Genomic DNA, 16,879 nt, shown 5'->3' with positions numbered 1-16,879 from the left:
GGAAGAGTGGGTGGAGAGTGTGGTTGTGGACCCAGGGGCAGAGTGGGTGGGTGGGTATAGATGTACAGGTATGGGCAGAGTGGGTGGGTGAGTGGTTATGCAGCCAAGGGCAGAGCGGTTGTGGAGCTGGGGGCAGAGTGGGTGGAAGGGTGTGGTTTTGTAGCCAAGGGAAGAGTGTGTGGGTGAGTGTGGGTGTGCAGCCAGGGGCTGGGTGGGTGGGTGTGGTTGTGGGGCCAGGGGCAGAGTTGGTGGGGGTAAGGGTGTGTGTTCATAGTATGAGTCCCACAAGCACACCCCACAGATCACCCACATTCCCCTCACACTGCCATACATGCAGATCTCCATATCCACACCCCCTCACACAGTCAAGGCCCCCTCCCCCCACACATACTCCCACAAACCCCATACTCACCACACCCCACAGTGATCACCTAATAATAGAATTCACCATAAGACGGCGAGTGGGTAAGATAACTAGTAGGGTGAAAGTGCTAGACTTTAGGAATGCTGATATCAATGAACTCAGGTGATTAGTCAAGGATGCACTGCAGAGTAGGAGATTTGAAGAGATGGAAGCCCAAGAAGGGTGGCTGTGCCTTAAGGAAACGATCCTTCAGGCACAAAGCAAGACGATCCCCGACCGAGGCAAAAGAGGGAAAGGGGCCAGGAGGCTTCCCTGGCTGACCACAGAAATCCAGGGCAGCCTAAGGGCCAAAAGGGGAGCACATAAAAAGTGGAAACAGGGAGAGATCACCAAAGATGAATGTACCTCCTCTGCTCGTGCTTGTAGGGAGGCAGTTAGACAGGCCAAAGCTACCATGGACCTGAGAATGGCAACCCAAGTAAAAGACAACAAGAAATTGTTTTTTAGATATATAGGGAGCAAATGAAGGCCCAGGGAGGAATAGGACCCCTGCTAAATGGGCAGAAACAATTGGTGACAGACAGGGGGGACAAGGCTGAACTCCTCAATGAGTTCTTTGCCTCAGTGTTCCTAAGTGAGGGGCACGACAAGTCTCTCACTGGGGTTGTAGAGAGGCAGCAGCAAGGCGCCAGACTTCCATGCGTAGACCCTGAAATGGTGCAGAGTAATTTGGAAGAACTGGATGCCTTTAAGTCAGCAGGCCCAGATGAGCTCCATCCAAGGGTGCTGAAGGCACTGGCTGACATCATTGCAGAGCCACTGGTGGGAATATTTGAAAGCTCGTGGCGCACAGGCCAAGTCCTGGAGGACTGGAAAAGGGCCAACGTGGTCCCCATTTTCAAAAAGGGGAGGAAGGAGGACCCGGGCAACAATAGACCTGTCAGTCTCACCTCCATCCTTGGCAAAGTCTTTGAAAAAATTATCAAGGCTCACATTTGTGAGAGCCCAGCAGGACAAATTATGCTGAGGGGAAACCAGCACGGGTTCGTGGCAGGCAGATCGTGCCTGACCAATCTAGTCTCTTTTTATGACCAGGTTACGAAACACTTGGACACAGGAGGAGGGGTGGATGTCTTATACTTAGACTTCAGGAAGGCCTTCGATACGGTATCCCACTCCATACTGGTGAACAAGTTAAGAGTCTGTGACTTGGATGACTACACAGTCCGGTGTGTGGCAAATTGTCTGGAGGGTCACACCCAGAGAGTCGTGGTGGATGGGTCGGTTTCGACCTGGAAGGGTGTGGGCAGTGGGGTCCCGCAGGGCTCGGTCCTTGGACTGATACTCTTTAATGTCTTCATCAGTGACTTGGACGAGGGAGTGAAATGTACTCTGTCCAAGTTTGCAGATGACACAAAGCTATGGGGAGATGTGGACACACCGGAGGGCAGGGAACAGCTGCAAGCAGATCTGGACAGGTTGGACAAGTGGGCAGAAAACAACAGAATGCAGTTCAACAAGGAGAAATGCAAAGTGCTGCACCTAGGGAGGAAGAATGTCCAGCAGACCTACAGCCTAGGGAATGACCTGCTGAGTAGCACGGAAGTGGAAAGGGATCTTGGAGTCCTAGTGGACTCCAAGATGAACATGAGTCGGCAGTGTGACGAAGCCATCAGAAAAGCCAATGGCACTTCATCGTGCATCAGCAGATGCATGACGAATAGATCCAAGGAGGTGATACTTCCCCTCTATCGGGCGCTGGTCAGACCGCAGTTGGAGTACTGCGTGCAATTCTGGGCGCCGCAATTCAAGAGGGATGCAGATAACCTGGAGAGGGTCCAGAGAAGGGCCACTCGTATGGTTAAGGGCCTGCAGGCCAAGCCGTACGAGGAGAGACTAGAGAAACTGGACCTTTTCAGCCTCCGCAAGAGAAGGTTGAAAGGCGACCTTGTGGCTGCCTATAAGTTCATCACGGGGGCACAGAAGGGAATTGGTGAGTATTTATTCACCAAGGTGCCCCCGGGGTTTACAAGAAACAATGGCCACAAGCTAGCAGAGAGCAGATTTAGATTGGACATTAGGAAGAACTTCTTCACAGTTGGAGTGGCCAGGGTCTGGAACGGGGTCCCAAGGGAGGTGGTGTTCTCCCCTACCCTGGGGGTCTTCGAGAGGAGGTTAGATGAGCATCTAGCTGGGGTCATCTAGACCCAGCACTCTTTCCTGCTAATGCAGGGGGTCGGACTTGATGATCTATTGAGATCCCTTCTGAACCTAACATCTATGAATCTATGAATCTATGTCCATCCCCCCACATGCTTTGTCACCCTACATACCCACACCCCCCCACTAGCCTATATCCAGCCCCCCACAATATACAAGAGTAACACTTCATTTTAAACTATTGTGCCATCAACTCTGTGTACACTACATAAACACATGTAAATCAGGAAAAAAATATTTTTTTTGAAATCAAATTAATAATTTCTGTAGATATTTCCTTTTTAGAATATAAGTTGTTATTTTTCTGCTTCCAAAATGGCACAACCCCTTGCTGAAAGGAGTACTTCCGGGGGCAAGGAAACAGACATCTAGTGGTAAAGGTCAAGGGTTAGGGGGTAGGCCTTCTGATCACAAGATGGTGACCAGGGAGTGAAGCACTTGCCAAGGGGTGATGCTATCCATGCGGCCTTCGATGCCTTATCAAAACTCAGTGAGTTGCCCTCTGTCCAAAATAATTGGCCGCCCCTGTTTTACATGGCCAGCCCCAAAGGGTGAGTGGTGGGGGCAACGGAAGCTCTCCCTGAAGTGCTCCATTATTCATGATGGGCTAGTAGTAATAGAAGTCTATGATGAATAGTTTCAGAAGCGGATCCAGTGGAAGTAACTCATCATGGTGTCCTGTGATCAGTGGGGTCCCCCAAGGCTCTGTCCTTGGACCCATACTGTTCAACATCTTCATTAATGATGTGGACACTGGAGTCAGAAGTGGACTGGCCAAGTTCGCTGATGACACCAAACTTTGGGGCAAAGCATCCACACCAGAAGACAGGCGGGTGATCCAGGCTGACCTGGACAGGCTCAGCAAGTGGGTGGACGAGAATCTGATGGTGTTCAATGCTGATAAATGCAAGGTTCTCCACCTTGGGAAGAAAAACCCGCAGCATCCTTATAGGCTCGGCAGTGCTATGTTGGCTAGCACTAAGGAAGAAAGAGACTTGGGGGTCATCATTGACCAAAGATGAACATGAGCCTGCAGTGCGATGCTGCGGCTAGTAAAGCGACCAAAACACTGGCTTGCATCCATAGATCCATAGACGTCATTCTCTCCTTGTACACAGCCTTGGTGAAGCCGCAGCTGGAGTACTGTGTCCAGTTTTGGGATCCACGATTCAAAAAGGATGTGGAGAAGCTTGAGAGAGTCCAGAGAAGAGCCACGCGCATGATCAGAGGTCAGGGAAGCAGACCCTACGATGACAGGCTGAGAGCCCTGGGGCTCTTTAGCCTGGAAAAGCGCAGGCTCAGGTGTGATCTGATGGCCACCTATAAGTTTATCAGGGGTGACCACCAGTATCCGGGGGAACGTTTGTTCACCAGAGCGCCCCAAGGGATGGTGACTAGGTCGAATGGTCATAAACTACTACAAGACCGCTTCAGGCTGGACATAAGGAGGAATTTCTTTACTGTCCGAACCCCCAAGGTCTGGAACAGCCTGCCACCGGAGGTGGTTCAAGCACCTACATTGAACACCTTCAAGAGCAAACTGGATGCTCATCTTGCTGGGATCCTATGCCCCCAGCTGACTTCCTGCCCTTTGGGCAGGGGGCTGGACTTGGTGATCTTCCGAGGTCCCTTCCGAGGAGGATGCTCAGTTTGTGATCACCAGGAATCCTGGTTTTCTGTAATAAAAAATCACAAATCCTTGGATAACCCCCCCCCCCCCCAATCAGTGATTAAAATGAAAGGCCTCCTCATTCCCCCACCGCTCCCCCAGCCCTGCTGGTTCCCCTCAGTCTCCACCCCCCTCCCCCCCAGCCTTACAGCTCATTACTCCCCTTCACAGGCTTTTAGCCCTGCTCATGATCCTCACTTCCCTCTCAGTGCCCCCAGCCCTGTTGGTGCCCCTCAGCCCCCACACACAGCCCCTTGCCCACCCCAGCCTTGCTGGAGAGGGACCCAGCTGCCAGGGATATAGAGCCAGGGACCCAGGTCCACAGCCTCCTCCCCCTGGCAGGAGGTGGTAGCTGCTGCAGGGGAGTGGAGCCTGTTTCCTGCCAGGCTGCCTGCTGGCTGCCTGTTGTGGGCTCAGGAATGGTGGGAACAGCTCCCCACTACTGCACACAGTCCTGGGGGTAGGGGGGAGAAGTGGATCCCATGACCCCCCAGATATGTGTGTGGGGCAGGGATAGGTTCAGGCTGCCCACTGAGGGCTTAGGCTCCCACCCTGCTGCCCTCCCCTGGGGCCTCCACAGCCCAGCATGTGTGACCAGATACTGCAGGAAGCAGGAAGGCCGTGTAGAGATCTCTTTGCTGCTGCAAGCTCTGCACTGCCCTGGTGACATATCCCTATGTCAGGGGTAGGGCAGCAGGGTGGGGAGTCTGAGTCCATAAAAGACATCCTACCCACATCCCTGCACCATATGTAAATCTGGGAGGCACAGGTCTCCCCTGCTCTACTAGGAGTGCATGCAGCAGTGGAGAGCCAGCCCTTCCCCCACACTCATCGCCTGGTCGAACTGCCCATGGCCCTGTCTCTGCTGGTGCCCTGTGGCCATGCATTGCAGTCCCAGGCCCCAAGCTGCCTTTTGCTGACCAGTTGGGCAGCAGCCCCAGCCCCAACCCCAGTCATGCCCCCTCCCCCAAATTTGCATTCAGGAGCTGGTCTCCAGGCTCCCTGGTGGTTATGAGTATATACATGCACATTGCACCCCCTGCCTGACCACTCCTCCCACTCCCTACAAGCCCCTTGGAACTCTGCCAGTTTTATACATATATAAAACATTTAAAATTGTGATTCAATAAAAAATGTAGTATACATCATTAAGTTTTAACAAGCTGATAAACTGAAAAAATGTACAATACAGTGGGTGTATCTACACAGGAACATTTACTACACAGTGAATTAAATTACTGCATAATATGGGTGCATGTCTACAAGTGCACACCTATACTGCACAGTATCTATAGTAACTAACCCCAGCTTGGGGAGACATTTGACACCTGAATGATTCAGGTATAAAATGTGTGACCAATTAGTTACTGCACAGTAACAATGTATAGATGTGTTACTGCACAATAATGCAGGAGCCTCCCAGATGGGTCTGCCAAGCCACTAGGAGGCCAGCAGGAGCCCCGGCCCAGGGCTCCTGCCTGGCGCCCTCTCCTGCTGCTGGGCTGCACTGCTTTCTGGGCAGATGCTAGCTGCAGGGTATAAAAGCCTGCAACCATTTTGTGCCTTGGGGCACACACTCCAGAGAGCTAGCAGGAGCTGCTTGCCGCTGAAGCACCCCAGTAGACCCTATGTGCCCACAGGCTGGGTCTGACTGGACCATCCCCTTCCTGAGCTGCTCTCTGGCCACAGGTGAGTGCTGCCAAGGACTGCAGCTGACTACACACTTTGCTTAACCCTGCAATACTCCCCAGGCTGCTGGCCCTGCTGGCTGTGATACCAGGGGCAGCACCCACTCCCCTGCCCACCTCTGTCTCTTTGCAGAACCATGGTGAAGTGCCTTGACCACATGGCTCTAACTCCCTAGCCATACCCCTGTTGAAGGTGCTGCTCCCAGCCCTCCAGGGATGGTATTTCAGGGCCAGCCGCATGGGGGCCCAGTCAGCCAGTGTGGTGCATGACATTCTCCTCCTCCCCTGCATCCAGCCCCAGCCCCATCTGTGTGTGCCCACCTGTATGGAGCCCCAGGGATGCAAACTGGACCCTCTCTTATGGTACTGTGGGTTGAGGAGGATATCCTGAGGCAATTTTCCCAGGGTGGGCACTTGAACACCCACATTTATGAGTCCCTGGAGTGTAGGGCCACTCCTGGTTAGTGCAGAAGTGCCACATGAAAGCCAAGGACCTGCAGGCCCAGTGGGTGGCCATGACTAGCCAGTGGGGCCCCAAGGATCATGTCCTTTATGTGGGAGCTGATCCGCATTTTGGCAACCTGAGAGTCCATGACCATACCCCACCCTGATACCTTTGGTGACAGGACCTCAGGCCTTCATTGCCCCATTCTGCACTCCTCCTCAGCTGCTGGGGTGGGGCCTGGTGGGCACTGTCCCTCAGCCCACTGCACACTGCAGACTCCAGGCAGACCTGGATAACACCTGGCATGGGGAGGCCCATGATGAGCTGCCAGCCTCACCATCCCTGGGCCCATGGGAAGTCCCACACTGGGGAGCAGGCCCTCCCAAACCCTCTCACCCCACTCCCAGCCCCAGTCTCAGCCCCCCGTCCTTGCCTAGGGGACATAGGGGAGAGGCCGCAGGGGCTCGAGGACCCCAAGGGTTCTTAATAACAAAGGGACTGGAGGGTCGTTAATCATCCTCAGAACATCAGTGAAGCTTCATGAAGTATTATCTCTGTAGGTTGGTGGATTTTAAGGGTTTGGTTGGTCAGATATTGGCTTACAGCCCAGTCCCATCTGACACCACCAGAATGCACAGGCACACCAAAAGTTGAATCAAGAAAGTATATTAATAAACAATCATAAACAACATTAACCAGTATGAATTTACAAACAAACAAACAAACAAAACCATATACAGGGATTTATTACCAGCAAGGGAACAGATTACAAACACTGAAGACACTGGGGGCCAGTATACTGCAGCAGCCTGGTACAGTGAACTGATTATTCACTATACTGAGGTTTTCTACTCTTTTTACCTTCATGGATACTCAGAATCTCAGGATCAGGGTGGGTAATACATTATCAAATTCAAATGAATGCTGAGGTGGAGGAATACCAGCTCCAGGTAAGTCTCCAATAGCTCACCAAGATACCCAGATACATTCCCATTCCTTAAACTCACACATTCTCACACACTTCAGATCCACTAAGCAACAGACACACACAGCTCAGACACTTTATTTACTACAAAGAACCAAGAAAGCCACGAGCTCCTCCCTTGCGCCACACAACGAGGGCTTAGGCCTGAGAACAGAGAGCATAGAGCAAAGAGCAAAGGACAGAGAGCTCAGAACAAAGAGCTCACACACCTTATGAACCTTGCAATCACCCCCTACATGTCAATCAAGTTTTATCCAATCAATCACAGGAATGACCTATCAATCAGATGTTCATCACAGATCAGGTTAATCAGGTGTCTTATTACTTCACGGAGGATTGGATACTTTTCCCAAACAAAAAAGGTTATTTTGCATGTATAATATATGTATCTAGGTCACAAAATTATAAAAGGGCATATGGTCAGTTTTTTTCTAGAGCCTTTGTCCCTTCTATTCAGGGGCACATGGCAGGTCACTCTGACATGGGACTAAATCTGGTCCCAGGTCTGCTGCATGTATAGACATCAGCCTATTCTCACTTACTGGGCAGGTTAATGCAATATAAATATAATTATAGACACAACATTCCCTTAACAGTCTGCCCTGAGGAAAAAAAAAAAAAACTAGAAAAAAATGTTTATTACAAGCAAGTGAACAGATAACTTATATTTATGTTTATATATATATATTTATAACTTTATATATATATAATATGTTTTATATATTTATGGCTACCAGGGAGGAGCTCCATCCTCCAACCACATAGCTGCCAGCACTTGGCAGCCATGCTGAGGCCAGGGGTAACTGCCAGCACATGGCAGCCCATCTTAAGGGCTCATCCCCACTCACACAGCCCTGTCAAACCCCTCCCCTTCCTGGGAGCTGTATGCCCAGTGTAGGGGCAACACACAGCATTTCCTTCCCTGCCAACCCTGCATCCCGACTCCATCCTTGCCCCTGCCCCTGCCCCTGCCAGCAGCACCCATTGACCCAAGACTCCAGTTCAGCCCCTGCCAGCAATGACCAGTGCCCTATACTGCTGATGGCCATGGTGCTGGCCGCATCAGCCTTCCCAGCTCCCACCCTGCCCAGGCCCCAAGACAGCCACACAACCACCAGGGCACCGTCTGTGGAAGGCTCTGGCTGACCCCCTTCTCCTGCACTTCTGCCCTGCTAACCTGCCCCGCCCCCGCACCCGACCTCCTGCCCACCTACAGGACTACCCCAGGAGACATAAGTGTGAGGGTGCATATATATATGTGTGTGTGTGTGTTGAATTATGTTACAGGGAAAAATGGAAAAAAAATACTGTACCCTAACCTAAAAAGACCTAGAAATCTTCAATGCATTATTTCTTTCTTTCTTTCTTTCTTTCGGCAGCACATATACTAAAATTGGAATGATACAGAGAAGATTAGCATGGCCCCTGCGCAAGGATGACACGCAAATTCGTGAAATTCTTTCTTTCTTTCTTTCTTTCAAGATGGCCGCCGACAGCTGAAGCCCTTCTAAGCTCCTCCAGCTCAGGTGCTTTCAGCTCGTTGCCTCGCACTCCCTGCTCCCCTTTTCCTGTCCCCCCCCCAAAACAACCCTTGCCTCTCCCCACCCTGTCCCTGGGGACCCCCCCCCCTGCCCCTTCCCCCCACTTTCTGAGCCTTTTTCCCCTGGGCTCTGGCAGCCTCGTTTGCCTCTGCCCCTCCCCCACCCCCGCCTGAGTTCTCCCTGTGATTCCTGCTGCCTCCCTCCCCCAGGGCCCCTTCCCTTGGTCCCTGCCATCTGCCCCTGCCTTGGGGCTTGCCCTGAGCCCCTACGGGGTTGCTCTGCCCCCCCTCAGGCCGATTTTGGGGCGTTTCCAGCCCCCTCCCAGTCCCAGTCCCCGGGTCAGCCTGAGGCTTTTTTTTTTTTTTTTTTTTTTTTTTTTTTTTTGCTGCGCTTCGCAGTTTAACCCTGTCCTGGCGAGGAATGGCGGCTCCTACGCCTGGCAGCTGGCATGAGGATGTCTCTCAGGACCTCCCACTGTCTCATGGCCTGAGGGTTCATGCCCCTCTCCATGTGGGGCTCGAGGCTTGCGTGGAGGCTCTGGCCGCCCTCCTGGGATGGCGTACCATCCGCTACGCGGGGCGCGTGAACACGGTCCCGATGATCTATTTGAGCAAGCCCGCCTTGGTTGACAGGGTGTGTGCGGAGGGCCTGGACATTGCGGGCATCCACTACCCTGTCACGCCCCTAGAGACTCAGGCAGTGAGGGTGGTGATTTCCAACGTCCCACCGCACATTTCCAATCGGGAGCTGGCCAGGGGACTCGAGGCCTATGGGGTTCCTGCGAGTCCTTTTCGCCGCCTGCCGATGGGAAACAAGAACCCTCAGGGCAAGCACGTCCTGTCCTTTCGGAGGCAGGTCTTCATGCTCCTCAAGGAGGGCCCCCAGTCGCTGCCTCGCTCCCTGAGCCTCACGCTCGAGGGGCGGCGGTTTATTATCTATCTATCTGTGGGAGAGACCACGTCCTTCAAGTGCGGGGGCTCCTCCCACCTGGCCGCGCAGTGCCCTCGGAGCAAGGCGGCCGGACCATCGCCGCCTGCGGCAGCGCCGACAGACGGCGCGTCGACGTCTGGGGCACGCGGCAGGCCCAGGAAGGCTGGGAGCTCTTCCTCCCGACCTCCTTCCCCCCCCATTCCATCTCAGGGGACCGGGGTCTCCAGCGGGAAGCCATCGTCCAGCCGAGGGGCTGGTGCTACTACCATGGCCCCACCGCCCCCTCCCCCGTCTGTGGCGCCCCCTGCCCTCGGTGCGGCAGCCCCACCAGGTGGAGAGGCGGACGCCTCCCCTTGCCCCCTGCCTGCCCCGGCCGAAGTGGCTGGGGTGGCCGGGGACTGCGGTGCTGGAGCCTCATCGCATGATGGGGCTCGGGCATCCTCCCTACCACCCGAAAAAGAGAGGGAGATGAGGGGGGCCTCTCAGGACACCCCATCCCTGACAGACCCCTCCTCGGCCAGTGCCGAGGACCCCCCCACTACAGAGCCGGACCCCGTTCCGGCTGCCGCACCACCCGCCCCGTCGGATGTAGCCACCGACGAGGCAGACTTAGCGGGTGGGGGGGAGGGGCCTTCAGGGGTCCCCCTCCCCTCGCCTGTCCCCCAGCCCCTGGAGTCAGGCGGCAGCAGGGATAGTGGCGAATGTCTCTCTTCCGGTGGCCTGGCCCCGGGGGTGGCGGGAGAGCCCGCTGCCCCTTTGGTCACGCCCCAGCCTACCGGAGCAGATGGGGAAGTTAGCGAGATGGAGATCCAGCTCTCGGAGTCTCGCAAGAGACGTCGTGAGCGGGATGGCCCCTCCCCCCCCAAGAAGACAGGGAATGTCCTCACGGAGCCGGTCCTCGACTCGGACGACGAGAGGCGGCTGATGTGCTTGGACATCGAGGGGGTCGACGCTGCAGTTGCGGGCGAGCTCCCGCCGGGGGTGCGGCCTCGCCGCTCTTCCGTGGGCAACATCCACCCCAAGCTGGCGGAGCCCCCCTGGGTCTCTCCTGACTATGGGGGACTCCTGTCCTTGCTGAAGCTAACCAAGGGGCAGAAAAATGTAGCGGGGCACATCACCCAGTGGTGTGCGGACCCCAAAGTGTTTGTCAAGGCTGCCAGGGCGGCAGTCAAGCTCATGAAGCAAGATCGGGGCACACGTCAGATGGCCTACCGTCTGGACAAGCTTGCCCAGAGGGTGAGAGTGGAGTGGGGCCTGGGCGGGTCCCTCGACTAGAGTAGGGCACGGTAGGCCTTCCCTGACCTGTCTGTATTGCCTTGCTCTGCTCTTGGGTGCTCGCTCTTCCACCCGCACTCTGCTTTGCTCCTCCTCTCCCACCCCCACCCCCATGGCAGCCACAACCATTGGCACCTTCAACGTCAACGGCTGTCGAGACGCGGTGAAGCGCGAGGCCGTCCTGGAGCTCCTGCGGCAGAAGAGGCTGGCCATCGCCTTCCTACAAGAGACCCACTCTGACAGGTTCAACCAGGTGGCCTGGCGGGCTGCCTGGCGAGGACAGGTGTTCCTGAGCCACGGCACCAACCTCCGCGCGGGGGTCGCGACACTCTTATCGCCGCAGCTGCAGCTTGACGCGGCGGTGCCGCGGGAGGTCGTCCCCGGCCGCCTGCTGACCGTCCGCGTCACCCTCGCGCAACACCGTCTGCTGCTCGTCAACATCTACGCGCCCTCCGATGGCCAGGAGAGGGTCGCTTTCTTTGAGAGCTTGGCTGCCCTCCTGCGCGACGCTAGCGAGGATGATGACCTGCTCCTCCTCGGGGGCGATTTCAATTGCACCACTGCCCCGCGCCTCGACCGCACAGGGCCTGAGCCCCACCTGCCCTCCGCTCGCAAGCTGCAAGCTGCCCTGGAGGGGGCAGACCTCGTGGACGTCTGGCGAGCCCTGCATCCCGATGCGCGCCAGTACACCTGGGCCAAGACGAGTGCCGGCGGTCTCACCATGGCTCGCCTCGACCGCCTTTATATCACCAGGCACCACCTGCCACTCCTGCGCAGCAGCCGCATCGCTCCCTCGGGTCTATCAGATCATGGCCTGGCCTTCAGCGAACTGAGCCTGCCGGGGAGAGCCTGTGCACGGGCACCGTATTGGTGTTTGAACGTTAGTCTGCTCCAGGACTCTTATTTCCGGGACTGCTTTGCCCACTTTTGGCGGAGGTGGGAGGCTGCGAGACCGAGCCACTCCTCCTGGAAGCTGTGGTGGGACGTGGGCAAGGTCCAGACCCGAGCCTTCTGCCAGCAGTACACCCAGCTGGCCGCGAACGAGACGCGCCGCCGTATCCGGGAGTTGGAGGAGGACGTGGCGGAGCTCGAGGCTGCTCTGCTGGCCGCCGGCAGCGACGCGGCACTGAGCGAGAGCCTCCGGCTCCGCAGAAAATGCCTGCGCGACTTGGCGGAGAGCGCGGCCCGCGGCGCGAGGATTCGCGCCCGCTGCCAGGAGCTGGTGGAAACCGACGCCCCGACCCGCTTCTTTTTCGACCTGGAGCGGCGGCGGGCAGCGAGCAAAGCCTTGGACCATCTCAAGACTCCTGAGGGCCGGGTCATTACAGAGCCGGGCGAAGTCCGCGAACGTTCCGTCGCCTTCTATCGCGACCTGTTCGCGGCCGAGCCGTCATGCCCCGAGGCCACGCGGGAACTCCACGAGGGCCTACCGCGTCTCGATGCCCTGGAGGCCGGCGAGCTGGAGCGGGACTTGTCCCTGGAAGAGCTGGCGGCCGCCACGGCCGGCCTCGCCTCTGGCAAAGCCCCGGGCCTCGACGGGCTGCCTGCCGAGTTCTACAAGACCTTCTGGCCTCTCCTCGGCCCCAGCCTCCTGCGCGTTTTCCAGGAGAGCCTCGCCGACAAGGTCTTGCCGATCAGCTGCCGCCGAGCGGTGCTGACCCTGCTGCCCAAGAAGGGAGACCTGGGCTACATGAAGAACTGGCGGCCGGTCTCCCTGCTGTGCGCGGACTACAAGATTCTGGCCAAAGCGCTGGCCACCCGCCTCCGCGCGGTCATGGCCTCTCTCACCGGGCCCGAGCAGAGCTACTGCGTGCCGGGCAGGACCATACAAGACAACCTGTTCCTGCTGCGGGACCTGCTCACGGCCAGCGAGCTCTTTGGCCTCGACGTCGGCCTCCTCTCTCTCGACCAGGAGAAGGCCTTTGACCGCGTGGGCCACGCCTACCTCTTCCGCACGCTGGAGGCCTTTGGCTTTGGGCCCCTCTTCACCGGGGCCCTCCGGGTCTTGTACCGGGACATTTCCAGCCTGCTCAAGGTGAACGGGGTGCTTTGCGCTCCGTTCCCCGCGCGCAGGGGCATTCGCCAGGGCTGTCCGCTGTCGGGCATGCTCTACGCCCTGGCCATCGAGCCGCTGTTACACGCGCTGCGCCGCCGCCTGAGTGGGGTGGCCCTGCCATCGGCCACGGGCCCGTCCGCTGGGCCTCGTCTCCGGCTGTCGGCCTATGCGGACGACGTCACCGTCTTCCTCGCCACCCGGGAAGACGTGCGGGCTCTGGCAGATTGCCAGCGGGCCTACGAGCGCGCCTCCTCCGCCCGCGTCAACTGGGGCAAGAGTGACACTCTGCTGCTTGGCGCATGGACTGGCAGGCCTCCGCCGGACTTGCCGGGGGGCCTCGCCTGGCGCCGCGAGGGCCTCAAGGTCTTGGGCGTGTTCCTGGGGCCGACGACCTTCATGGCGCGCAACTGGGACGGCCTCGAGGAGGGAGTGGAGGCCCGCCTGCAGCGGTGGCGCTGGCGCCTGCCCAGCCTTTCCTACCGGGGGCGCGTCCTCGTCATCAATAACCTGGCGGCGGCCACCCTGTGGCACCGCTGCGCGGTGCTGGACCCTCCGCCGGAGCTACTGGAGCGACTGCAGCGGCTCCTGGTCGATTTCCTGTGGGACGGACGCCACTGGCTCCCACGAGCTGCCCTCTACCTGCCCACCGGCGAGGGGGGCCAGGGCCTGATCGATCTGGCCAGCAGGGTGGCCGCCTATCGGCTGCAGGCCCTCCAGCGGCTCCTGTACACCGAGGGCCACCTCCCGTGGCGACAGCTGGCGTGCCGATTCCTGCGGCGAGTGGGGGGCCTCGGCTTTGACCGGGAGCTGTTTCAACTGGACCTCACCTTCCTGAACGGGGCGGTCCTTCCCCCGTTCTACCGCAGCGTGGTGCGGGCCTGGCGGGCGGCCTTCCATCTCTGTCCCCAGGCCAGGCACCTGCGGTTCCCGCAGCTCCTTCGAGAGCCCTTGGTCCACAACCCGGCCCTGCACCGTGTCGTGCCGAGCCTGGCCTCTGCCAGCCTCACGGCAGCTCTCGTCGAGGCGCGCTCCACCCGCCTGAAGCACCTCCTGGACCCCGCTCGGTCGGACTGGCTGTCACCCGAGGCCCTGGCTGCCCGGCTGGCGATGCGCTCCGTCCGCACCGCGGGGCGGCTTCTGCGGGCCGTTAGGGCCGCCCTCCCGACGGAGGCAGCGACCGCCCTGGAAGCCCATCTCCAGACTCGCCGGCCCCTCCCCGCCGCAGACGCCGCAGAAGACGCCTTCCCACCGCTACCCGTCATCCCAGCGGTACCCGGCGAGCTGGCCGAGCGGCCCAACACGCTGCTCAGGCTCCCGGTGCCCCCCAGCAGCAATACGGGCTGCCCTTTTGGCACCCTGCCCCGCAAGGGCCTCTACATGTGGGTGGTGCGCACCCGGCACGCCCAGGTGCTCGCCGGCCGCCCTGACACCGCGTGGCGGCGGCGCCTGGCGCGGCCCGGGACCCCGGCGTGGCGCACGCTGTATAAGGCGCCCATCGCCAAGAAGACCGGCGACCTGCAGTGGCGGCTCGTGCACGGCATCCTGGCCACCGGCACCTTTGTGCGTCACTTGGACCCGGCGGCCTCGGCGGCCTGCCCCTTCTGCCCGGGGGTGCTGGACGAGGACATTTTCCACGCCTTCCTCGACTGCCCCCGGCTGCAGCCTCTCTTTGCCGCCCTGGGCGCACTGCTTCGGGTACTGGGCCGAGACCTCTCCGAAGACGCCTACGTCCACTCCTTTCCGTACCGGGCGGCCGAGCGGGCCACGGTCAGCCTGGCCAACTTCCTGCTGGGCCAGGCCAAGATGGCCACCCTGAAGAGCCGGCGAAACCAGCTCAGCGGCACCGGGATGGTCGACGCCCTGCAGCTCTTCCGCCTGCTGGTGCGGGCCCGCCTCTCGCTCGAGTTTGAGCACGCTGTCCTCCGGCGGACGGTGCCCGCCTTTGAGGAGCGCTGGGCCCTCGAGGGGGTGCTGTGCCGGGTCGAGGCGGGACGCCTGATCCTCGCTCTGTGATGCCACCGGCTGCTCAAGCCGCAGAGACGCGTCGAGCGGGCCGAGGCCCTGGACTTTTGCTCGTGCGGGTCGACCCCGGAGGCCTCCATGGGTGTCCCTGCTGGCAGAACTGTAAATACTGTAAATAGTCCTTATGTTCGTTGTGTTGGTTGGTTTTTTTTTTTGTCTAGAGTGTACGGGCAGGCCTTGCAGGCCATGAGCCCAGGCCTTGTCCATGAGGCCCAGAGCTTGGGGCATCCTTGTACATGCTTTTGACTGGCTCCGAGTCATCACCCTCCGGGGAATAAAGGTCTCTTAAAAGTCAAAAGTCTTTCTTTCTTTCTTTCTTTCTTTCTTTCTTTCTTTCTTTCTTTCTTCATATTTTTTGTCTAATAGGAAGGGTTTCTGGTTGAAGTGTATTTCCCTAATCAGTAACTGTCACCATTCAAAAGTACACAGATAATAACACTGTATCATGTCACAAGAAATGGAATACAAACAAGAGGGGAAAGGTAAGTGGTGATATAGAATCAAAGAGGAAATTCAGGACTGGTAGTAGTTACAAACAGACTAATTTAGAGGCTAATATGAGACATTGCATGCAGAGTTTTAATGACTTAGCTAATTCATCTCCTTAGAGTCCCTCTGTGGATACAAATATTGATTAAAAATAATTCATTTGCTAACAATTCCTGGAAAAAAATGTTCTCTCTGTTTTCTTTTTTTTTGCAAAGAGATACTTAATATTTTTACTACAGTATTAACTCCAACTAGCTGCAAATGGAACTGCTATATTTTATAAAAAATAATATGTTTATTCTGGCTAAAGAAATGAACACCTATTCCTTTAAGACTCAGTGCAGCATTGCACACTCTGGTTGGACTTCCCGAAGGATATTCTGTGCTCATTTTTGAACACAAATGAATTTGCTGTGGTGTGAGGGAAACTGACCACATGCATTTTGACAACCACATAATCTAATCTAAAATGACTGTGACTCTTCTGTAGGGCTATGCTTCTGGTAATAGTGGTGCAGCTGCACATCTACCGAAAATAATGTGCAGTAATTTGTATTATGCACACAAGTCCTGTTTTGCAGTAATGAAGAATATATGGCTCATTTCATACTTATCTTCATTTGTTTTTCTGTTTTAATCAGATTATTTATTATCGTTTTCACCTATTATTTAAATCCATAAATCAGTGCAGTCATGTAACACAAAAGTCTTGTAATGGGGAAAGTTTCACTGTTTTTTGGTATGAACAGTCATTACTAAAAGAAAATTCTGGAAAAAATGGAGGTAAAAATTATCAGTTTAAACTGAACTCCTCATTTATGCAGATGTAATTTTTATTAACTTGACTGGATTTTCACCTCTCTTAGGCCAGATCTGAAAGTAATTTTTTTAAAGTTATGCCAGTGGAACAGTGAGGAGTAAAATTGACATTACTACATGGAACAGGTATGATTGACAGTCATCAGCCTTTGGAGACATGTGTGAGAGAAATTACACTTGCCTTCTCTAATGTCTAAAATATGCCTACAGTGTTCAGTTCATCATGATAAAGAAATCTGGAAGTGCAGTAGTGGGTGGCCTAGTTGTTCCCTTTGATAGATGTTGGAAAATATCAGTTCATTTAAAAAACAATGTATCTTAAATGAACATAAAGGGTTAACTCTACTCCCTGTACTTATATCTGAGATATGTCTAT

The 16,879-nt window shown here is 56.2% G+C and overlaps 1 non-coding gene across 1 annotated transcript; it reads left to right on the top strand.

The window, feature by feature from the left end:
* Positions 1-8,737: 8,737 nt before the first annotated feature.
* Positions 8,738-8,841, top strand: LOC132248003 (U6 spliceosomal RNA). Its single transcript, XR_009459363.1, has one exon. It is a non-coding gene; the product is annotated as a U6 spliceosomal RNA (small nuclear RNA).
* The last annotated feature ends 8,038 nt before the right edge of the window (positions 8,842-16,879 follow it).

The sequence above is a fragment of the Alligator mississippiensis genome, chromosome 1 (genome assembly GCF_030867095.1).
Source record: "Alligator mississippiensis isolate rAllMis1 chromosome 1, rAllMis1, whole genome shotgun sequence".
NCBI classification, from domain to species: domain Eukaryota; kingdom Metazoa; phylum Chordata; order Crocodylia; family Alligatoridae; genus Alligator; species Alligator mississippiensis.
This window is presented reverse-complemented; position numbering and strand designations above follow the sequence as displayed.